Raw genomic sequence first — 25,661 nt, forward strand, 5'->3', positions numbered from 1 at the left:
TTGGAGACATATCAAGCATCCCCAAGCTTAATTTCTGCTCGTCCTCGAGTAGGTAAATGATAAAAACAGAATTTTTGATGTGGAATTCTACCTAACATATTTATCAATGTAATTTTCTTTATTGTGGCATGAATGTTCAGATCCGAAAGATTCAAGACAAAAGTTAATATTGACATAAAAACAATAATACTTCAAGCATACTAACAAAGCAATCATGTCTTCTCAAAATAACATGGCCAAAGAAAGCTATCCCTACAAAATCACATAGTCTGGCTATGCTCTATCTTCATCACACAAAGTTTTTAATCATGCACAACCCCGGTTTCAGCCAAGCAATTGTTTCATACTTTAGTAGTTTCAAACTTTTTCAACCTTCACGCAATACATGAGCGTGAGCCATGGACATAGCACTATAGGTGGAATAGAATGGTGGTTGTGGAGAAGACAAAAAAGGAGAAGATAGTCTCACATCAACTACACGTATCAACAGGCTATGGGGATGCCCATCAATAGATATCAATGTGAGTGAGTAGGGATTGCCATGCAACAGATTCACTAGAGCTATAAGTTTATGAAAGCTAAAAAGAAAACTAAGTGGGTGTGCATCCAACTTGCTTGCTCACAAAGACCTAGGGCATTTTGAGGAAGCCCATCATTGGAATATACAAGCCAAGTTCTATAATGAAAATTCCCACTAGTATATGAAAGTGACAACATAAGAGACTCTCTATCATGAAGATCATGGTGCTACTTTGAAGCACAAGTGTGGTAAAAGGATAGTAGCATTGCTCCTTATCTCTTTTTCTCTCATTTTTTTGTTCTTGTTTTTTTGGGCCTTCTCTTTTTTTGGCCCCTTTTTTATTTTTTATTTTTTTCATCCGGAGTCTCACCCCGACTTGTGGGGGAATCATAGTCTCCATCATCCTTTCCTCACTGGGACAATGCTCTAATAATGATGATCATCACACTTTTATTTACTTACAACTCAAGAATTACAACTCGATACTTAGAACAAAATATGACTCTATATGAATGCCTTCGGCGGTGTACCGGGATGTGCAATGATTCAAGAGTGACATGTATGAAAGAATTATGAACGGTGGCTTTGCCAATACGATGTCAACTACATGATCATGCAAAGTAATATGACAATAATGAAGCGTGTTATAATAAACGGAAAGGTGGAAAGTTGCATGGCAATATATCTCGTAATGGATATGGAAATGCCATAATAGGTAGGCATGGTGGCTGTTTTGAGGAAGGTAATGGTGGGTGTATGGTATCGGCAAAAGTTGTGCGATACTAGAGAGGCTAGCAATGGTGGAAGGGTGAGAGTGCGTATAATCCATGGACTCAACATTAGTCATAAAGAACTCACACACTTATTGCAAAAATCTACAAGTCATCAAAACCAAGCACTACGCACATGCTCCTAGGGGAAGGGTTGGTAGGAGTTAACCATCGCGTGATCCCGACCTCCAGTCATAAGGAAGACAATCAATAAATAAATCATGCTCCAACTTCATCACATAACGGTTCACCATACGTGGATGCTACGGGAATCAAAAACCTCAACACAAGTATTTATAAAATTCACAATTACTCCAAGCATGACTCTAATATCACCATCCTCATATCTCAAAACAATCATAAGGAATCAAACTTCTCATAGTATTCAATGCACTTTATATGAAAGTTTTTATTATACCCATCTTGGATGCCCATCATATTAGGACTAATTTTATAACCAAAGCAAATTACCATGATGTTCTAAAAGACTCTCAAAATAATATAAGTGAAGCATGAGAGATCAACAATTCCTATAAAATAAAACCACCGCCGCGCTCTAAAAAGATATAAGTGAAGCACTAGAGCATTATTGTCTAGCTCAAAAGATATAAGTGAAGCACATAGAGTATTCTAATAAATTCCGATTCATGCATGTCTCTACCAAAAGGTGTGTACAGCAAGGATGATTGTGGTAAATTAAAAATCAATACTCAAAACATACAAGATGCTCCAAGCAAAACACATATCATGTGCTGAATAAAAATATAGCCTCAAGTAAAGTTACCGATAGACGAAGATGAAAGAGGGGATGCCTTCCGGCGAATACCCAAGATTAGGCTTTTGGTTGTCCTTTAATTTTACCTTGGGGTGCCTTGGGTATCCCTAAGCTTAGGCTCTTGCCACTCCTTATTCCAAAATCCATCAAATCTTTACCCAAAACTTGAAAACTTCACAACACAAAACTTCAACAGAAAATCTCATGAGCTCCGTTAGGATGAGAAAATAAACCACCACTTTAAGGTACTATAATGAAATCATTATTTATTTATATTGGTGTTAAACCTACTGTATTCCAACTTCTCTATGGTTCATACCCCCCGATACTACTCATAGATTCATCAAAATAAGCAAACAACACACGAAAAACAGAATCTGTCAAAAACATAACAGTCTGTAGCAATCTGTAACTTTAGAATACTTCTCTAAATCTAAAAATTCTGATATAAATTGGTGGACGTGAGGAATTAGTATATTAATCATCTTCAAAAATAATCAACCTAAAAGCACTCTTGTGTAAAAAATTACAGCTATTCTTATGAGCGCAAAAGTTTCTGTTTTTTGCAGCAAGATCGCAAAGACTTCACCCAAGTCTTCCCAAAGGTTCTACTTGGCACAAACACTAACTAAAACATAAAACCACATCTAAACAGAAGCTATATGAATTATTTATTACTAAACAGGAGCGAAAAGCAAAGAACAAAAATAAAATTGGGTTGCCTCCCAACAAGCGCTATCGTTTAACGCCCCTAGCTAGGCATTGATAATTTTAATGATGCTCACATGAAGGACAAGAATTGAAGTGCAAATAGAGCATCATAAAACATGTGACAAACACATCTAAGTCTAACATATTTCCTATGCATAGGAATCTTATAGGAAAACAAATTATCATAGCAAGCAAAAACTAGCATATGCAAGGAAGCGGAAAGAAACAATAGCAATCTCAACATAACGAGAGGTAATTTAGTAACATGAAAATTTCTACAACCATATTTTCCTCTATCATAATAATTACATGTGGGATCATAAGCAAATTCAACAAAATAGCTATGACATAACATATTCTCAACATGATCCACATGCATGCAAAGTTGACACTCTTCCGAAATAGTGGGATTAACATTAACTAAAGTCATGGCCTCTCCAAACCCACTTTTATCGAAAAATTCCTAAGATTGAACATTCTCCAAATACGTGGGATATAAAGTTGACACTCTTCCAAACCCACTTTCAATAATATTGCAATCACTATTTTCAATCTCATATTCATCATGGGGCTTAAATAAATTTTCAAGATCATAAGAAGAATCACCCCAATCATGGTCATTGCAAAAAGTAATGGATGTAGTAAAACTAGCATCCCCAAGCTTAGGGTTTTGCATATTATTAGCACAATTGACATCAATAGAATTAATAGTAAAATCATTGCAATCATGCCTTTTATTCAAGGAGCTATCGTGAATCTCTTCATAAATTTCTTCATCACAATTTTTAGATACACGAATTTCAAGCAAAACTTCATAAAGATAATCTAGTGCACAAAACTCACTAGCAATTGGTTCATCATAATTGAATCTCTTAAAAATATTAGCAAGTGGATGAGTGTCGGAGTAATGGGCCATGGGTAGCCTCACCCGAGTCCCTGGATTTATCAAGACTTTGGGCCAGCTTCGCCTTGCTGCGCCCCAAGCTGAAGCTCCGCCCTCTGGGGACCGGCTACCTCAACGGCCGGCTACCAGAGGGCAGCCAACCACTAGCAGACAGCGTCACGAGCGGCCGGCTCCAGCCAGCCGGCCTCTAGGCGAGACGGCATCAAGCAGGCGACCACCGCATGCCCTCAAAGTTTGTGCCCCCATCAAGAGGATGGGACGGGGCGTGGCAACAGTGAAGCCCTCACCCCTGAATCCTGGGGTTGGCGTGGACACAGTGTCCCGTACGGGCGGAGATCTCCGCAAGGCGTGGCACTGTTGCCACTCTCCCTTGACATCACCCTGGGCAGGCGGAGCCCTGCTCCCCACGACGGCCTATCGGTACGGCCCGCAGGCTGCGGGCCCTACCGGGCAGTGACATCCTAGAAGATGGCGCATGCCGAACCAGACGGACCAGAGGAGGGCCGGCCTCCAGCAGGCGGCCGTCCCCTCTCTCGAAGCCCGTGCACCATTAAACTAATGAGACCAGGTGTGGCTACAGTGATCTCCCACCAGGCGGCGGGACTGTAGCCACACTCAGCTGACCAAGCCAGCATCATTAGCAGCATGGCTAGAGTGAGCAGCCACCAACCAGACCTGCCAGCGGCGGGAGCGGCCTGTCGGCTCCGTACCAGACCAGTCGGCGGGGCCCACCAGGCGGCAGGCCCCAGTAGTCGGTGGAGAAGCCGGAGGCCGGAGACGCTGATAGCTGGGCCCGGCAGCCGGCCAGATTACCATTGTAACCCTGGGGGGGTAGGCCTATATAAACCCCCCAGGGTACCCATGCAAAGGGTTCCTACCCCATTAGACCTAGCCACATACCTAGAGCAGGAGAGAGCTAGCCTTGCCTTCTCCTACCTCTAGCATAAAGCTCGAGGAGCGACTCTGTATCACTTGTGCCTATAGTGATCATGCGGAGACCCCGCAGAGCAGGACTAGGGGTGTTATCTCCTAGGAGAGCCCCGAACCTGGGTAAAGTACACCGGCGTTCGTGTCTACGCCTCATCCCGCTTCCAGGCACCGGGGACGTTCTACTCGCTCCCACCATGATAAGCCATCCTTTGGCATATGTCGCACCCAACCGCCGACATTTGGCGCCAACCGTGGGGCGAGGTGCACCATCTCCCGGAGACCTGCTCTGGACGGGAACCTTGTTCCTTTCTGGCGAGCGAAGCCAGCCCAGCATGCCCGATGGCGTCAGCCTCGACGCCCTGAATGGCGCGGAGATCGCCTGCGCGGCGAGCTACCTCACCAACCTCGTTGGCGAGATTCACCTCTCCGACGAGCCAGCCTCCGACGCGGGCACCGGCTGCCCCAAGAGCCGCCTCGTCAGCCTCCTCGACCAGCTCCACGTCACCAGCGAGCCGGCTATGGACCTGGAGTGTGTTGGCTCCACTGACCCGATGATCGTCGACTCCGACACGGCGTCGCTTGACGCGTTCCCACCAACGTGGTGATCTACGATGAGCCGCCTCCTCATGAGCACAGCGGCGGGAGCACCATCACGGAGGTGCTCGTCATTAATAGTGGCGAGCGCTCGAATGGAGATGCTCGAGACTCACTCTATGCGGCGCTGCGAGACTTGACGGCGCCCATCCCAGAAGACGCAGACGCTGAGATGCTGGAGGCACGCCGCGTCCTGCTTTTCGAGAGCGCTGGCCGACTGGCCAGCATGTGACGCCTCTCGGACGCCTATCGGCGCGAGATGGACCGAGCCGTCGGCGGCACGCCGGATCCTGGGGGGCCTAGCCGCATCGGCCCAATTCGGCAGCGTGGCGGTACCATCACCAGCATGTTCGGGGCAAAACGCCCCGTCTACGCCACGCCTACAAAGAACATCTGGGCCGCCCAGGCAGTGACGGATGAACTGGATAAGTACGAGGGCGACGAGCGTCGCCACATGACGAAGCGAGTCCAGCAGCTCCTAGACACGGCTGCCGCGTTGCACGAAGCCGGCTGCCGCGCTGAAGAGCCCGCACCGTGGAACGAAGAGCCGCCTCATCGCCAAGATCATGACGTGACATCCCGGACGCCTACTGGCGGCGCCCGCGGAAGACGAGGCAACGAGCCAGCGGCAAGCCGAAGCCGGACTCGCCTTTCCATCGAGCGTGACAAAGACGGCCGCCCTCGAGCGGTGGAGCACCGAGGCGATCCTCCGCCTCCTCCGCCTCGCGGAGCAAGACATCCCACTCCGCCGCCTGTCACGCACCCGACACTCGGTGACCGCCTTGGCCGCCGAGAGGGAGTCGGAGAGAACGACGCCCGCCATTGGATCGACCACCTCAACCAATCCCTAGCGCTAGAAGAAGAAGACACGCTGGGCCCGCCCTGTTTCAGCCCACGAATCTGGGATGAGCCCTTTCCCAAAGGGTTCACCCTCCGACGAGATACGCCCAAGTATACCGGCTCCGTGAAGCCGGAGGATTGGCTAGTCGACTACTCGACAGCCGCCAGCATAGCAAAAGGCAACAAGCGTGTTGCAGTGAAGTACGTCCCACTCATGCTTTAGGGCATAACCCGAACATGGCTCAACAGCCTGAAGCCCCGCAACATCAACAGCTGGGTTGATTTAACCGAGGCTTTCATCCGCAACTTCACCAGCACGTACAAACGGCCTCCCAAGCCCTGACAGCTCTCCTAGTGTGTCCAAGGGCCCACAGAATCAACTCGCGACTACCTCACGCGCTGGGCTGAGCTGCACAACTCCTGTGAAGGCGTGCACGAGGTGCAGACAATCGAGTACTTCACCACCGGGTGCCAAGAGGGCACCCTCCTCAAGCATCGGCTCCTCTGCGATGAGCCTGTGATGCTCGACGAGCTGCTGATCATCGCCGACAAGCACGCCACGGCCGACTCCTCCATGAAGGCGGAAGTCCTAGTTGACGCATCCAGCAAGGTGGCACCTCAGGCCCCTCGGACTCCGTCTGGCGACACCAGTCAGCAACAGCAACCAAGTGACAACAAGCGGAAGGCCACTCAGCCGGCTTCCACCAGCCGACAAGTGGCGACAATCGAGGATCAGCAACCGGAGGGGCAGCCGGCACCCAAGCAGCAGAAGGGCAGCAAATCCAATTGGTTGCCCGCCTTCTCTTATGAGCAAACCTTAGACGCACCCTGCAACTTCCATAGCGGCGCAAAGCCGTCCAACCACACCACTCGGAAGTGTCATTGGCTCGCCAGAATCGCCAAGGGAGATGGACTCCTGCATCCTCCGCCTACCGGACCGCCGCCTCCTCAGCCCCAGCAGCAGGCGGCCTGACTAGTCGGCGCCATACAAGATGAGTACCCAGAGGAACACGGAGCTTATGTTGTGTTCACCAGCATGGCCGATGACAGACGCATCAGACGACAGCAACAACAAGAAGTGCAAGCAGTGGGCTCGAACACTCCAGAATTCATGCATTGGTCTGAGAAGCCTATCAGTTGGAGCAGGGCCGACCACCCAGAAGTGATGCCTTCCCCAGGTTCATATGCCCTGGTCCTAGATGCTACCTTTGCAACGGAGAGGCGGGCAGCACGTTTCTCCAGAGTCTTGATAGATGGCGGCAACAACATCAATATCCTGTACCGTGACACAATGGAGAAGTTGGGAATCAAGCAGAAGCAGCTCATCCCCAGTCAGACTGTATTCCATGGCATAGTCCCTGGCCTTTCCTGCTCACCAATCGGCAAGACCCAGATCAATGTTCTTTTCGGAGACAAGAATCATTTCCGCCGTGAGCCAGTTTGGTTTGAAGTGGTGGATCTCGAAAGCCCCTACCATGCACTGCTTGGCCGACCAGCTCTGACCAAGTTCATGGCAGTCCCCCACTATGCTTACCTCAAGATGAAGATCCCGAGTACCAAGGGGACCCTGACCGTAGTCAAAAACTACAAGAAGTCGGTCGCTTGCGCCGCAGATAGCAGTCGGCTGGCCGAGTCCCTCGTGATTGCAGCTGAGAAGCGACTCCTTGACCGGGTGGTGGCGTTGGCAGGCAAGAAGCCAAAAATGTCACCCATCCTCAAGGAGTCGGAGGTTGAGGGCTCGTTCAAGCAGGCCAAGGAAACAAAGAAGATACCCTTGGACCCGGAGCACCCGGAGAGGCACGCTGTCATAGGTGCAAACCTTGACAGCAAATAGGAAAGTGAGCTCATTGATTTCCTCCGTGAGAATCGGGACATCTTCGCATGGTCCCCCAAAGACATGCCGGGTGTTCCGACGGATTTCGCCGAGCACAAGTTACATGTCCGACCTGACGCCAAGCCGGTCAAGCAGCCTTTGTGCCGCCTGTCAGAAGAGAAGAGAAGAGTTGTCGGAGAAGAGATAGCCCGGCTTCTAGCAGTCGGATTCATCATGGAAGTGTTCTTTCCAGAGTGGCTGGCCAACCCATTCCTAGTGTTGAAGAAGAATAAGCAGTGGCGCATGTGCGTTGACTATACTAGCCTCAACAAAGCTTGCCCCAAAGATCCTTTTGCTCTGCCAAGAATTGATCAAGTGATAGACTCTACCGCCGGATGCGAGTTGTTGAGTTTTTTGGATGCATACTCAGGATATCATCAGATAAAGCTGAACCCGGCTGACAGGCTGAAGACCACCTTCATCACGCCATTCGGAGTATTCTGCTACCTGGCCATGACGTTCGGCTTGAGAAATGCTGGTGCCACGTTTCAGCGTTGCATGCAGAAATGTCTCCTCAAGCAACTCGGCAGGAATGCCCATGTCTATGTGGATGATGTGGTGGTGAAGACGGAGAAGTGTGGCACGCTACTAGAAGACCTCAAGGAAACTTTTGAGAATTTGGGTTGATTCCAGATCAAGCTCAACCCGGAGAAATGTGTCTTTGGAGTACGAGCCAACCAACTTCTTGGCTTTTCTGGTCTCAGAGTGCAGCATAGAGTGCAACCCGATGAAGATCAAGGCCATTGAGAAGATGGAGGTGCCCACCCGACTGCTGGACGTACAGAAGTTCACCGGCTGCCTGGCATCAATTAGCCATTTCATCAGTCGGCTGGGAGAGAAGGCCCTCCCCCTGTACCAACTTATGAAGAAGACCACTTTTTTCGAGTGGAACAACAAGGCGGAGAAGCCTTTTCCCAGCTCAAGAAGATGTTGGCAACCCCGCCTATCCTGGCAGCTCCGACTGAGAAGGATCCCATGCTCCTCTACATTGTTTCCATCAGTCGGGTTGTCAGCACAACCATTGTGGTAGAGCGCAAGGAGGAGGGCAGAGCATTGCTGGTCCAGAGACCGGTATATTACTTGAGTGAAGTGATGTCCGCCTCCAAGCAAAACTACCCGCATTATCAGAAGATGTGCTATGGTGTGCACTTTGCCGCCAAGAAGTTGAAGCCTTACTTTCAAGAGCACCCAATAACCATCGTCTGCACGGCTCCGCTTGCTGAGATCATTGGAAGCCAGGATGCTTCTGGCCGAGTGGCCAAGTGGGCTATTGATCTGGCCCCTTATACCATCCACTACCAGCCTTGCACTGCCATCAAGTCGCAAGTGTTGGCCGACTTCCTCGTCGACTGGGCCGAGACCCAGTATCTACCGCCAGCACCAGACTCCACCCATTGGCGGATGCATTTTGATGGTTCCAAGGTGCGCACCGGTCTGGGAGCCGACATCGTCCTCACCTCTTCCAAAGGCGACAAGCTCAAATATGTGTTGCAAGTCCATTTTGCCACCTCCAACAACGTAGAAAAATATAAGGCACTCATACACGGACTCTGGCTTGCCAAGGAACTCGGCATTCGCCGGATCCTGTGCTATGGTGACTCCGACTTGGTGGTCCAGTAGTCGTCAGGCGACTGGGATGCCAAGGACGAAAATATGGCAAGATACCGCTTCCTCGTGCAGCAACTCAGTGGATACTTTGACGGGTGCGAGTTCCTTCACATGCCAAGAAATGATAATGAGCAAGCAGATGCCTTGGCACGGATCGGCTCCACCCACCAGGCGATACCAGCCGGCGTCGCCTTGCAGCGCCTCCTCAAGCCGTCTGTCAAGCCATCTCCAGAGTCCGACTCCATCTTCGTGCCGGCCCCTCCTGAAGCAGTCGGATCCGACTTAAGGATACCAGAAGCCGGCGTGGGGACTTTGCCAGACGGCCCAGGGACTGCAGCCGTCGCACCCGGCCCGGGAACTCTAGAGCATGGCCCGGGGAGCGCAGCAGTCGGCCCGGAGACTTCTTCAAAACAACAGGTGGCAGCCGACTCCAACCCGCCGCCTCCCAGCCCAATCGCCATCATACAAGTTGCTGTCGTAGCAGTCGGAGAGGTAGTAGCACCATCATGGGCTCAACCCATCCTCAAATTCCTGATAAACAAAGAGTTGCCAGCTAACGAGACCCTGGCCCGACAAGTGCAACGAAGGGCGGCTGCACACACCATAGTCAACAAAGAGCTGGTTCGGCGCAGTGTCACTGGTGTGTACCAGCGCTATGTGGAGCCGGACCAGGGCCAAGCAATCCTCAGAGATATTCACCAGGGTGGATGTGGCCACCACGCGGCCTCAAGAGCACTTGTTACCAAAGACTTTCGCCATGGTTTCTTCTGGCCGACTGCTCTTGAAGAGGCTAAAGAGTTGGTCCAGAAGTGCCAAGGGTGCCAAAGATTCCGCTCCAAGCCTCATTTGCCAGCTTCTGCACTCAAGACTATCCCCATTGCTTGGCCCTTTGCTGTTTGGGGTTTGGATATGGTGGGGCCATTCAAGATAGCCCGTGGAGGCATGACTCATCTGCTTGTTGCCGTGGACAAGTTCACCAAGTGGATAGAGGCCAAGCCAATCAAGAAACTGAATGGGCCGACTGCCGTGACTTTCATCACCGACATCACCACCCGGTACGGCATACCGCATAGCATCATCACCGATAATGGCACAAACTTTGCCAAAGGAGCCTTGGCTCATTTCTGCGCGACGTAGGGCATCCGGCTGGACTTAGCGTCCGTTGCCCACCCGCAATCAAACGGCCAGGTTGTGTGAGCAAACGGCCTCATCTTGTCCGGCATGAAGCCCCGACTGGTAGAGCCTCTTGAGTGTTCGGCCGGCTGCTGGCTCGACGAGCTGCCGGCCGTCCTCTGGAGCCTGCGCAAAACTCCGAACAAGTCGATCGGCTTCACACCCTTCTTCCTCGTCTACGATGCCGAAGCCGTCATCCCGACGGACATAGAATTCGACTCCCCGTGAGCCACCATGTACATCGAGGCAGACGCCAAGGAGGCACGAGAAGACAACGTCGACCTGATGGAAGAAGGCCGTCTGTTGGCACTCAGCCGGTCCGCCATCTACCGGCAGAGTCTGCGCCGATATTACATCCGCAAGGTGAAGCCAAGATCCTTCCAAGAGGTAGACCTTGTGCTCCGGCTGATCCAGCGAACAACCAGCCAGCACAAGCTCTCGGCGCCTTGGGAATGCCCCTTCATCATCAACAAGGTGCTGGGCAACGACACCTACTATCTGATCGACGCTTAGAAGCCCAGAGCGCACAAAAGAGATGACTCAGGCAAGGAGACGGAGAGGTCGTGGAATGCAAACCTCCTCCGAAGATTTTACAGTTGAAAGCAGTATGTATCACGCTACCTTTTGTATTACGTACAAAGACTCCGTGCCCCCCAAGACGAACTCGGGGACTGCCCTTTCCTTTATATATATGATAAGTGTTATGCCCATGTGTGTGCCTTGTCATTATTTCCGCCTGGCGCCGGGTCGACCAGTCAGCCCGGAGGTTTGCCGCCTCCTGCAGCCGGACAAGTAGTGTGTTGGCACGTAAAACTTCTTCTGTCAGAAGCCACAGTTCGCAGAGCGACTGCATGGCGGGAAGAGGCGGCAAGACAATGCCCACATGAAAAATGGTTAAGGAAAAAGCACATATAGCCGAAGTCGGCACTATACCTGCCCGGCTAGCTATCGAGCAGTCGGCCGGCCGGCCTCTACCTCGCTTGCAAAAAACCTCCAAACGGCTAAGTACTTGCCCTCCCGAAAAAAAACTAAGTACTCAAACCAGCCGCCGTCCTTAGAGCGGTTGCTTGGATGGCAAGAGGATAGCTAAGGGAGGGCGGCAAAGGAAAAAAGCAAGGAGTATGCGCAAGTAAAGTTAGAGATCGGCAGAACAAAGCATAAACTTGTGATAGAATATTTACATAGATAGAGGCCCATCGGCCAGCATTCAGCAAAGTTTAAAATACACCCCACGGGTGGAATTGTGCGAATTTAACAAAGGTGTCCAGACCAAGCAAGCAGGAAAAGGAAAAGATAAACACCCTAGGGAGCAGCGGAGGATTCTGGCTAGGCGCTAGTTGGTGCAGCAAACGGCTCCGGCTTGATGCTGGGGTCGGCAGTGCCAGTTGGTGCAGTAGGCGGCTCCGGCTGGATGACGGAGTCAGCTATGCCGGTTGGCGCAGCAGGCGGCTCTGGTTGGATGCTGGGGTCGGCGGTGCCAGTTGGTGCAGTAGGTGGCTCAGGCTGGATGGTGGATTCAGCTGCGCCGGTTGGCGTGGCAGGCAGCTCCGGCTGGGCACTGGAGCTAGTGGCGCTAGTCGGAACGGCAGAGGGCTGGATGATGGACTCGGTGGTGTCTGTCGGAGGCACGGGCGGCTGGTCGGTCACCACCCGCCCGCCTCCAGCAGCAGTCGGCGCTTTGGAGCGCGGGTCGTTGCTTGAGGCCCGGTCGGGGTGGGGCTGATCGTCTGCGCCAGCCTCCGGCATGTCGACATCGCTATCCTCCTCCTCCTCATCCTCCTCCTCCTCCCCCTCCTCTCCCTCATCGTTGGAGTCGATGACTTCGGCCGAGTCCTTGCCGTCCATCGGGTTCAGCCCGAGCCACTCCCGCGGGGCTTCGCCGCCTTCCTTGACCACCACCGGAACGAGGATGCTGGTGTCAGTGAAGTCGGTGACCGCTGCCACCCTGTTGACAAGCTCGGCCTCCACCGCTGCCAGCTCCTCCTGCGCCTCCAGCCGGAACGTGGCCAACTGGGCTAAGTCCAGCCTAGGATACCATGCCTTGACGAACTCAAGGGCGCGGCGCGCTCCTGCCCGGGCTGCAGAGCCCTTCCAGGCTTCCAGGCGGCCGGCCGCCACCTCCAGCTAGTCGGCGGTGTGGCTTGGAGTGCGCAGAGCCGGCAAGCCCGGCTAGAGGGCGGCAATCGCCTGGGCCCCGACGCGCTAAAGACGGCGCAGTACTTGATGGGCGGGCCTGGATGCTGAGGATCTGCTCATTGAGGGTCCGGGGGGCGTCAGCAGCAATCTGCGCGCCTTCCGCCCTCCGCTCCTCGCGCTGGGCCTCGATGACTTGGCTCGCGGCGACGGAGTGACCCGGGAAGAAATCTGCTCGGGCAGAAGTCAATAAAAACAAAGTCAGAAACAAGCAGTCGGCTTATGAAGAGACCGACAGCTCAAGACAATGAACAAGAAGAATAAAACTCACCATCGACCAAGTCCTCGATGATGCTGAAGCAGGCCATCGTCTGCGCCTCCTTGTCGGCCCAGGTGGCGCGCTCGGTTTCAAACTCGGCGAGGAGATCGGCCTCCTTCGCCTTCGCCTCCCGCTGGGCCATCTTGAGAGCCTTCGTCAGCTCGGCGAGCTGGGCCACCAGCTGGTCCCGCTCCTCGGTCAGTTTGCTGCACTCTGCCTCCTTGCCGCATAGGGCGGCGTTGGCTTCGCCCAGCTACTGCTGCAAGGTGGCGTTGGCCTCTGAAGAAAGGGAAAGAAGAAAGAGCATCATTCAAAAGACAAATAGGGATGCAGTTGTTGGGGAGATTCGGCCCGACTGCTCGATAGTCGACCCGAACCTCAGGGACTACAGCCCGTGGGTGCGCCATCGCGCCCCGCAGAGAAGAAATAATAATTAACAAAGGAAGAACTACTAAGGAGATTCAGCCCGACTACTTAGCAGTCGGCCCGAACCTCGGGGACTACAGCCCGCGGGTGCGCCAGCGCGCCCCCGCGAAGAAAGGAAGTCGGAGCTTACTTTGGCTCTCGGACAGATGGGCGGTCTGCGTCTCCAGCTCCCAAACCCTGGAGTTGAAGGAGACAGCGCGAAGATTGTGGTAGTCCTGCAGAAGGGATATCAGACAAGTCAACATTTGATGCATACAAGTTAAAGTTTCGGACCGCCTGCTCAGCAGCCAGCCCAAAACTTGGGGACTACACCCAGTGGGTGCGCTAGCGCGCCCCCACGAAGAAAGCAAGAAGATCAAGGAAAAAGAAAGCGAAGGAAACTTACGCTGATGGCTGCCCGCGACTCCAAAAAGGCTTCATTACAACGCTTGAGGGCCTCGGCTTCAGCCCGGAGCTTGGCCTGGACGTCAAGGGACACCTGGTTTAGGGCACCCGTCCTGCCCCCATGTATCCAGCCTGTGGGCACGGCGCTCGTCGCCTCGGTGTCGGGAACCGATGAGCTCGTGGCGCTGACCTCCTACAGCCGCGGTGCTGAGGCCGCCTTCTCAAGGCGGCGACATGTGGGTGTGCGGACCTCAGGAATCAGGTCCGTCACCACCGCGTCCTCGACTGGTGGCACCAGCGGTGCGGCCGGCTGCTCGTCCAGCGTCCCGCTGGCCGGTGGCGGCGGCGGCACAAAGACGTCCGACATGGCTATGTCGCCGCCCTCCCGCTCCCGGATCGGATGATCGTCGCCAGCTCCTCCGGTTGTCGCCTCAAAGTCAGGCGGAGGTGGCGCGGTGTTCAGGGGCGTCACGAGTAGCGGCACTTGGCGGTGTGCGGCTTCCGCGAGCCGCTCGTTCTCCGCGGCCTCGGCCTCTACCTGCACCAGCTTCCTCTCCGCAGCTGCACTAGCCCTGTCCGCCTCCGCCTTCGCCAGATGTTCGGCTTCTTCTTCGCGCGCCTCCCGCGCATTCCGTTCTGTCGCCTCCCGGAGGTCGGCGGCCAGGTCAGTTCGCCGGCTAGTGGAGGAGGTCGCCGCAGACCTGATGACCGAGGCGGCGCTCGACTTCTCGAGGGTCAGCGGGGCCCTGAAATAAGAAGACAAGTCAGAAAAGCTTTTAGGCCGGATTGGCGAGAAGACGGAAAATATGAAAAGGATACTTATGCCGACACCATGACTGGCACCTTCGGCTGCCTCTGATACTTGGCCACCTTGGCCATGGCTTCTTTCCACCTGGTCGCCGCGGCCGGGTTCTTGGGCTTCTTCGGGGCGCTGCCGAACAGGGCAGCGCCTTGCCTCCGCTTGCGTTTTCCGCCTCGGGCGGGTGGCCCAGTAGAGGGGCCTGCCCGGTGTTGGCAGTGCTCCGGGCGGGGCGCGGCTCGTCTTCATCATCGTCATCATCGAGCCAAGTCACCACGCCGCCGCCCTCCTCGGAGCCGCCTGCTCCGTTGCCGCCGCCTGTTGCGTCATTTGCCAGGGCGGCCGCCCCCAAGTCGGGGTCGTCCAAGTCGATCACCGCCCTGTCCGGCAGGTAGTCACCACCCGGCCCCACGATGGCGGCCGTCGTCTCGGACATATAAATCTGTGCTCAGAAGGGAGTCGCGTCACTACAAGAACAAGACTGAAAAAACAGATCAGAAGGATGAAGAAACTTACGGCAGGCGGCGGATCATCGCGCAAGTACGACCGCTTCCCGTACCGCCACTCTGCCTCCGACACCTTGAGGTCGGAGATCTCGTTCACCATCCGCGCGACCTCAGCAGTCAGCATCTGCTTCGTGCACAGCCAGCTGGGGTCACGGTGCCCGCTCATCCGGAAGATTGGGTGAGGGCAGCCCTGGAGCGGGAGAATCTGGCGCTCGACAAAGGCGATCAGGAGGTCGGAGGCCATGAGGCCCTCCGACTCCTGGAGCACCCGGAGTCGGCCGATGGTGGCCGCTGCATCCGATGACACCGGCTTCGGCTTGTAGCCCTAGTTGGGCCAAGCCATAATGGGAGGGCCGGCCTCGTAGGCTGGCAGGTTGATGAAGTCGACGGCCGGGTCGACGTTCTCAACGTAGAAGTAGGACTGCCGCCACATCTTTACAGACTGCGCCAGCTTGATGACGGGGAAGGCGTTCCGCTTCGCCGGCTGGTGCATGGCAACGAACCCGCCGCACTCGGCTGCCGTATCCTTGGCGGAGGTGCCGAGCTTCCCGTAGAAGAACGCTCCCCATAGCTCGAGTGTGGGGAGGATGCTGATGCAGCCCTTGCATGCCGTGACTAAGGTGGAGAGCAGGGTCACGGTGTTGGGCGTGAGATGATGAGGTTGGAGGTTGTTGAAGTCGAGGAAGGAGCGGAGGAAGCCGCTAACCGGAAGGCCGAAGTCACGGAGGAAGTGCGAGCGAAAGACGACCCGCTCGTTCCCCCTCGGCGCTAGCGAGATCTCTTCCTCCGGCGGCACCCGCGCCTTGACGAATGCCGCGATGGGCATCCGACACGTGTCACGGAGGAAGGAGATGTGATCCTCAATCACCGTCGACCCCTCCCAATCGCCGCCCTTCTCGCGCGCCATGGTTTCGGGCGGGCCGCGTGAGGAGGAGGGGTGTGTCGGCAATGGACGGCGGCAGCTCCACGGCAGCATGAAGCAGCAATGACAGCTATGGAGGAGAGAGCAAAGGAAGAAGAGAGGATGGGAGGGGGTGCGCAAGCTTTGCCGCGCCCCTCCCTCCCCCTACTTATAGCCCTCGGGCTATGAAGCCGAGGGGGCGGGGCGTGGGTCATGGGATTAACTATGCCCACGACCCCCATTTACCGCGCGCATTCACCACGCCTCGAGCGGTCATGGGAATTGCAACCGTTCCCCTCGGCACAGCGGATCCGCTCGGGTGCCGAGGCGTGGTAGTGGCGGCCCCGGCCCATTGTCACGTCCCGTTAGGGGCGTGGGGTGGCAGGCTGGCCAGGCTGGCGTGTGCCGCATGGCGCGTTTGCGGCGGGCGGCGACCCGGGAAGCTTAGCAGGCATGCCACCTGTTTTCTCACCTTGGAGTTCAAAATCAACCAACAACCCCGCCTAGACGAAGCCGGCTTCGGCAGCCGGCCAACCGCAAGACAGATCAATGCTCTCCCGGAGCTCGGTGAGGGGGGAAGCCGCTGAGACTTTGCGGCCCCTTGACCACAACGCCTCACCGGCTTCGGGGACTACTGTCGGAGTAATGGGGCACGGGTAGCCTCACCCGAGTCCTTGGATTTATCAAGACTTTGGGCCAGCTTCGCCTTGCTGCACCCCAAGCTGAAGCTCCGCCCTCTGGGGGGCCGGCTAGCTCAACGGCTGGCTACCAGAGGGCGGCCAACCACCAGCAGATGGCGTCACGAGCGGCCGGCTCCAGCCAACCGGCCTCTAGGCGAGACGACATCAAGTAGGCGACCACCGCGCGCCCGCAGAGTTTTTCCCCCATCAAGAGGACGGGACGGGGCGTGGCAACAGTGAAGCCCTCACCCCCAAATCCTGGGGTTGGCATGGACACATGTCCCGTACGGGCGGAGATCTCCGCACGGCGTGGCAGTGTTTCCACTCTCCCTTGACATCACCCTGGGCAGGCGGAGCCCTGCTCCCCACGACTGCCTGTCGGTATGGCCCGCAGGCTGCGGGACATACCGGGCAGTGACATCCCAGAAGACGGCGCATGCCGAACAAGACGGACCAGAGGAGGGCCGGCCTCCAGCAGGCGGCCGTCCCCTCTCTCGAAGCCCGTGCACCATTAACCTGATGAGACCATGTGTTACTACAGTGATCTCCCACAAGGCAGCGGGACTGTTGCCACACTGAGCTGACCAAGCCAGTGTCATTAGCGGCACGGCTACAGTGAGTAGCCACCAACCAGACCCGCCAGCGGCAGGAGTGGCCTGTCGGCTTCGTACCAGACCAGTCGGCGGGGACCACCAGGCGGCGGGCCCTAGTAGTCGGCGGAGAAGCCAGAGGCCGGAGACGCTGACAGCCGGGCCAGGCAGCCGGCCAGATTACCGTTGTACCCCTGGGGGGTAGTCCTATGTAAACCCCCCAGGGCACCCATGCAAAGGGTTCCCACCCCATTAGACCTAGCCACATACCTAGTGAAGGAGAGAGCTAGGCTTGCCTTCTCCTACCTCTAGCATACAGCTCCAGGAGCGACTCTATATCACTTGTGCCTATAGTGATCATGCGGAGACCCCGCAGAACAGGACTAGGGGTGTTATCTCCTAGGAGAGCCCCGAACCTGGGTAAAGTACGCCGGTGTTCGTGTCTACGCCTCATCCCGCTTCCAGGCACCGGGGATGTTCTACTCGCTCCCACCATCATAAGCCATCCTTTGGAATATGTCGCACCCAACCCCCGACAATGAGGATCCATAAACCTTTTAGCAAGCAAAGATTCAAGCAAAAAGAAGGCACATGGTAACACAACCAAACAAAAGATCAAATGGAAGAGGGGCGAAGAAAAGGTAAAGGTTTTCGAAAATCATTTTAGAAGTTGGGGAGAGGAAACCGAGAGGCGAATGGCGAATAATGTAATACAAGGGAGAAGAGTTTATGATGGGTACTTGGTATGGCTTGACTTGGCGTAGATCTCCCCGCCAATGGAGCCAGAAATCCTTCTTGGTACCTCTTGAGATTGCGTTGGTTTCCCCTTGAAGAGGAAAGGGTGATGCAACAAAGTAGCGTAAGTATTTCCCTCAGTTTTGAGAACCAAGGTATCAACCTAGTAGGAGACGACGCACAAGTCACCGACTACCTGCACAAACAATCAAGAACTTGCAACCAACACGAAAAAGGGGTTGTCAATCCCTTCATGGTCACTGACAAAAGTGAAAACTGATAGAGACAATAAAGTAAATATTTTTGGTATTTTTGTTGTATAGATTGGAAAGTAATGATTGCAAAATAGTAAACGAGATTCAATGATGTCTAATACACAACCTTCTTCTTATAGACGTTGTTGGGCCTCCAAGTACAAAGGTTTGTAGGACAGTTGCAAATTTCCCTCAAGTGGATGACCTAAGGTTTATCAATCCATGGGAGGCGTAGGATGAAGATGGTCTCTCTCAAACAACCCTGCAACCAAATAACAAAGAGTCTCTTGTGTCCCCAACACACCCAATATAATGGAAAATTGTATAGGTGCACTAGTTCGGCGAAGAGATGGTGATACAAGTGCAATATGGATGGTAGATATAAGTTTTTGTAATCTGAAAATATAAAAACAGCAAGGTAACTAATGATAAAAGTGAGCGTAAACGGTATTGCAATGCTAGGAAACAAGGCCTAGGGTTCATACTTTCACTAGTGCAAGTTCTCTCAACAATAATAACATAATTGGATCATATAACTACCCCTCAACATGCAATAAAGAGTCACTCCAAAGCCACTAATAGCGAAGAACAAATGAAGCGATTATGGTAGGGTATGAAACCACCTCAAAGTTATCCTTTCTGTTCTATCTATTCAAGAGTCCTTAGTAAAATAACACGAGGCTATTCTTTCCGTTCAATCTATCATAGAGTTCATACTAGAACTAGCAAGACGCCCGTGCTACGCAACGGAGGGAGTAACAAAAGAACGTGGAAAAGATGCATCAAGATATCAATCAAAGTGATGCCATATTGTTGCTAAGTACATATCGAGAAAAATCAAACATATGGTTTCTCGATGAATCCCGTTGTCTAAGCCAAATGTTTTCTTCTCGATTTTCATCTTGCAAAAGACTTGTTATTCTCCCTGCCTAGCTTTCTCATTGCTCTCGACAAAGAGAATGGGGCAAATGAAAAATATGTCCACACACATTTGGCAATTGCGACGATGCCAACCAGCTTTTCTTTAACACATGCTTCTGTAGTATATTTAGGCAAAGGAAAAGATAATAGACATCACTTGCAGTACATTTTGCATGGGGCAAAGAAACAAAATATAAGTAAAATATGCTCCTGAATCATATGTATATAGAAGGGGTGAATGCACATGTATGTACGTACAAAAATGTTAGTATTGGAGTAATTGTAACTTTCTTACATTTGGATGTACTTCCCCCGTTCGTAAATACACGTGTATTTATAGATTTTAATATGGGTTACATATGAAGCAAAATGAGTGAATCTACACTCTAAAATATGTCTATATTTATCTGTATGTAGCCCGTATTCAAATCTTTAAAAAAGAATTATATTTAGAAACAGAGGGAGTGTACTTTCTAAAACCAGAGAAATCACCACCGATGCTCTGATAGGTGGTTTCGGATGGTGGTTTTGCTCAGGTGAGGTGAGATGGGAAAGCACCAATGTGATAGCCATTCCATCGAACACTTTAGGTGCCCCTGTTAGCGTGCTCCCAGCGTACATGTCGACCGCTCCAAGACCTGCCACATGATGAACCTGGTGAGCACCAACGCGTGACTAACTCTACAGACTACTACACATGCTCCACAAAGCCTACCTCAACGGAAGCCACTGAAGGACGTACACGAGGAGCCGACCGGTAGCACACGTTCGCAACCGGCGTCACTGTCACGTTAGCACAACCTCGTGGAGATCATATACAACTCCAGCCTCCAGGGATTTTGGCTCTCGCAAGCACTTCATGGTGTGCAGCTGTGCGCGGTGCTGTAGTGCGACAACTTCAAGTACCACTCCCCGGAGTATGCGGTGCTGCCGCCACCACTATCAGTGGCGGACGACACGCTGCTCGCCTGTGGCGGCGGGGTGTTGTACTGGATGAGCGACCCGTCAGCAGGCTGTCATATTCCTTCGTCCCGCACCAGCCGTTATACCAGACAAGATGGAGGCCAATAACATGAACACCAGAGCGTGGGCGCAGCAACAGCGACCGGTGCCCATGTCCGAGCGGCCGGAGCCGCCGGACCTTGTCATCCCAATCCGCGTGCCCCATGGCCAACCGGGTTTTCGCGCCCGCGTTGAGGTCAAACTTGGACATGGCAGCAACTACCGCCATGTTTCCTTCTCCAACAGCTAGATCTAGAAGGAAGGAGTGACGCCGGAGAAATATCAAATCCAAATCTGCTTTATTGAGACCGTAACTACAACTAATCAGACATGAAACTCCGCCCAACTCAACTCCGGTGGTCACGGGAAGAGAGGGGAGGGGCCAACAGCGTGAAAATTGGGAGGGATTCTAGAAGAATATGTTTCGCCAGAGACTCGACGGTTGGCTTGGCACAACACATCTCAGCCCCAATCTCAGCCTTAGATTACAGATCAGACGGTACGTATGGCCCAAAGGCAGACACACCATCACCACCAACTCACATTTTTATAGGAGTAGAGATAACACCTTAGACACAAATCAACCAAAACCCTAATGTCACCTAGATACTCCATTGTCACCTCAAGTATCCGTGGCATGTTTATATGATATGCATCACACAATCTCAGATTCATCTATTCAACCAACACAAAGTACTTCAAAGAGTGCCCCAAAGTTTCTACCGGAGAGTCAAGACGAAAACGTGTGACAACCCCTACGCATAGGTTCATGGGTGGAACCCGCAAGTTGATCACCAAAACATATATCAAGTGGAAATCGTGATATCCCATTGTCACCACAGATAAGCATGGCAAGACATACATCAAGTGTTCTCAAATCCTTAAAGACTCAATTCGATAAGATAACTTCAAAGGGAAACCTCAATCCATTACAAGAGAGTAGAGGGGGAGAAACATCATAAGATCCAACTATAATAGCAAAGCTCGCGATACATCAAGATCGTATCACCTCAAACAGTACATAGCTACTGGTACATACCATCAGCCCCGAGGGTGAACTACTCCCTCCTCGTCATGGATAGCGTCGGGATGATGAAGATGGCCACCGGTGAGAGATCCCCCCTCTGACAGGGTGCCAGAATGGGCTCCCAAGAGGTTTTTGGTGGCTATAGAGGCTTGCGGCGGCGGAACTCCCGATCTATTGTTCACTTTGATGTTTTTAGGGTATATGGGAATATATAGGCGAAAGAAGTCGGTTAGGGGAGCCACAAGGGGCCCACGAGATAGGGGGCACACCCTGTAGGGGGAGGGGGGCGCCCCCACCCTCGTGGCCACCTCGAAGCTTCCTTGCCTTCAACTCCAAGTCTCCTGGATTGCTTCCGTTCCAAAAATAACGCTCCCGAAAGTTTCATTCCGTTTGGACTCCGTTTGATATTCCTTTTCTTCGAAACACTGAAATAGGCCAAAAAACAACAATATGGGTTGGGCCTCCGGTTAATAGGTTAGTCCCAAAAATAATATAAAACTGTATAATGAAGCGCATAAACTTTCAAAACAAATAATATAATAACATGAATGCTTCATAAACTATAGATACGTCGGAGATGTATCAGCATCCCCAAGCTTAATTCCTGCTCGTCCTCGAGTAGGTAAATGATAAAAGAAAGAATTTATGAAGTGTGAATGCTAGCAGGTGCACAAGTTTGATCAATGATAATTTCAATCACCTTTGCTAGCATGATTATATGTCATAACAGTAGTTCATCTCATAAAACTCCTCAAGATCAAGTAACAAGCTATTCACATGTTAAAGCATAGACCATAAACGTTCTTGAAAACTAGAAAACTTCATTCTCAGTCATCAAACAATTACAATTCATCTTATTTTCAGGAAGGGTCTATGTTAGAGCTTTGATTTAGCAAACTCCACATACTCAACTATCATATAGTCTTCTACAATTGCTGACACTCATGCAATACTTATGGTTATGGAGTTTTAAAGATAGGGGCTTATAGTGTTGCCTCCCAACGTATTCACCTTTGGGTGATGTCAACAATAATAGTTCATGCTCACTTACATCCAATTGGATATATATATTAGGATCTTTCCAACATGAGCTGCTTGCCAAAGGATAAAATGAAAAAGGGAAAGGTGAAGATCACCTTAACTCTTGCATAAAGTAAAAGACATAAAGTAAAATATAGGCCCTTCGCAGAGGGAAGCAGAGGTTGTCATGTGCTTTTACGGTTGGATGCACAAAATCCTACTGCAAAAGAACGTCACTTTATATTTCCACTTGTGATATGAACCTTTATTATGCAGTCCGTCGCTTTTATTACTTCCATATCACACGATCGTATAAAGCTTATTTTCTCCGCACTAATAAGTCATACATATTTACTGAGCAATTTTTATTGCTTGCAACATGACAACTTACTTGAAGGGTGAGGGAGTCGTGGATTTGGGGGTATCCTGACAGCCGGACTGTGTACAACGTCCGGACTATTGAAGCGTGAAGATACAAGGCACAAGACTTCGGCCCATGTCCGGATGGGACTTTCCTTGGCGTGGAAGGCAAGCATGGCGATCCGGATATTATGTTTCCTTCCTTGTAACCGACTCCATGTAAACCCTAGCCCTCTCCGGTGTCTATATAAACCGGAGAGGTTGGTCCTTAGAAGGTCGTTCACAATTACATTCATACCAGCATAGGCTAGCTCCTAGGGTTTAGCCTCTACGATATCGTGGTAGATCTACTCTTGTACTACCCATATCATCAATATTAATCAAGTAGGAAGTAGGGTTTTACCTCCATCGAGAGGGCCCGAACCTGGGTAAACATCTGTGTCCCTTACTTCTTGTTACCATCAGCCTTGACGCACAGATTGGGACCCCCTACCTGAGATCCGCCGGTTTTGACACCGACATTGGTGCTTTCATTGAGAGTTCCTCTGTGACGTCGCCGTCAGGCTCGATGGTGCCTTCAATCGTCATTAACGATGCTGTCCAGGGTGAGACTTTCCTCCCCAGACAGATCTTCGTGTTCGGCGGCTTCGCGCTGCGGGCCAATTCGCTTGGCGACTTGGAGCAGATCAATAGCTATGCCCCCGACCATCAAATAAGGTTCGGAAACCTGAACTACATGGCGGATATCCGTGGAGACTTGATCTTCGACGGATTCGGGCTAGCGCCAGAAGCGCCGAACAGTCGTGATGAGCACGGCTTAGACCTGCTGTCAGATGTCGCTCGGGATATCATCCTGGCAGAAGCCTCGGATATAAATCCGGGACAGGCTGCTTCGCCTAAGGACGGAGGGCTGGACCCCGCCCCGTAGGCCGTACCTTCATCGGCGATGGAGTCAAACATAGGTTTCACCTCTGAGGGAACCTGCGACTCTAGACCCCCGGATTCATATCCGGACGCAAGTTCCAGTCCGCGCGCCCCCGAGCCCGCCGATCCTGGTCGGGCTCTGGTGATGGAGTTCACCGCGGCAGATGTTTTCCAGCACTCGCCCTTCGGCGACATGCTGGACTTATTGAAGTCTCTCTCCTTGTCAGGAGACTCTGGGCCGAACTATGTCCGGCTCGAGTGGGAAGCAGACAACGACGGAATTCGTTGCCCACCCACCACCCACTTAATTGCCACGATCGATGATCTAACCGACATGCTTGACTTCAACTCCGAAGACATCGACGGTATGGACGACAATGTAGGAGAATCACAGGAGCCACCGCTCACTGGGCGGTGGACGGCCACCTCCTCATATGATATATATATGGTGGATACTCCGAAGGAAACTAATGGTGACGAGGCAACGGAGGACAACCCCTCGGGAAGAAAATCAAAGAATGGGCGTCGTCGGCGCCGCTCCAAGCCCCGCCATAGCAACACCAGCCCCGGAGGCGAAAATAATCTGGATGGCGCCGAAGAGGAATATGACCCTTATCAGCCCGCCTTTGAGCAGGCCGAACAGGAAGACGAGCAGGTCATCCCAGAAGAACAGGCGACAAACGCATACCCGAAGGAGGACAACTACATGCCCCCTCCGAAGACGAGATCAGCCTCGGTGACGACGAGTTCGGCGTACCTGAGGATCCCGTGGAGCAGGAGCGCTTCAAGCGTAGGCTTATAGCCACTGCAAGGAGCCTGAAGAAGAAGCAGCAGCAACTACAAGCCGATCAAGACCTGCTCACAGATAGATGGACTGAAGTCCTGGCAGCCGAGGAATATGGACTCAAACGCCAAACGGCTGACCGGCCACCCCGTGGCCGTGACAAAACCGGATACCAGCCGGCACCCCCATGCCGATACACTACGGCTCAGGGCAACAGGCACGACCTGCAAGATGTTTTGGACAATAAAGCAAGACAGCCAAGATCGATCTACGGATCGAGGGGGCGCGCCCCAGCACGCGACGATGACCGTCACGCCGGATACATCATCAACAAATCCGGTCGGGCCGAACATAGCAACCCAGACCAATCCGACCTGCGTAGCCACATAGCCCGGCACAGAGGCGCCGCACACCCCCTCTGCTTCACGGACAAAGTAATGGATCATGAATTCCCAGAAGGGTTCAAACCCGTAAACATCAAATCATACAATGGCACAACAGACCCCGCAGTATGGATCGAAGATTTCCTTCTCCACATTCACATGGCCCGCGGGGATGATCTACATGCCATAAAGTATCTCCCCCTTAAGATCAAAGGACTAGCCCGACACTTCCAGGGCACATATGTGCGACCACATGACGCTGATGACCTGAGCCACATTACTCAACAGCCCGGAGAGTCAGCCCGCAAATTCTGGACTCAGTTCCTCACTAAAAAGAACCAAATAGTCGACTGTCCGGACGCCGAAGCCCTGGCGAGTTTTAAGCATAATATCCGTGACGAGTGGCTCGCTCGACACCTCGGCCAGGAAAAACCCAAGTCTATGGCAGCTCTCACAACCCTAATGACCCATTTTTGTGCGGGTGAGGATAGCTGGTTGGCTCGTAGCGGCACCACGCCGCATTCCGGCACTTCGGACGGTCGCGATGCTAACAGCAAGCCACTGCGCAACAGACATAAGAGACGGAACAACGACGACATCATGGAAGACACGGCAGTCAACGCCAGATTCAGCGGACCTAAATCCGGACAGCGGAAAAAGCCATTCAAAAGAAATAATCAGGGACCTCCAGTCTGGACCGCATCCTAGAGCGCTCATGCCAAATTCATGGCACACCGGACAAACCAGCCAAGCACACCAGTAGAGACTGCTAGGTGTTCAAACAGGTCGGCAAGATAAACGCCGAAAACAAGGAC

Source organism: Triticum aestivum, chromosome 4A, assembly GCF_018294505.1.
Source record: "Triticum aestivum cultivar Chinese Spring chromosome 4A, IWGSC CS RefSeq v2.1, whole genome shotgun sequence".
Classification (NCBI taxonomy): domain Eukaryota; kingdom Viridiplantae; phylum Streptophyta; class Magnoliopsida; order Poales; family Poaceae; genus Triticum; species Triticum aestivum.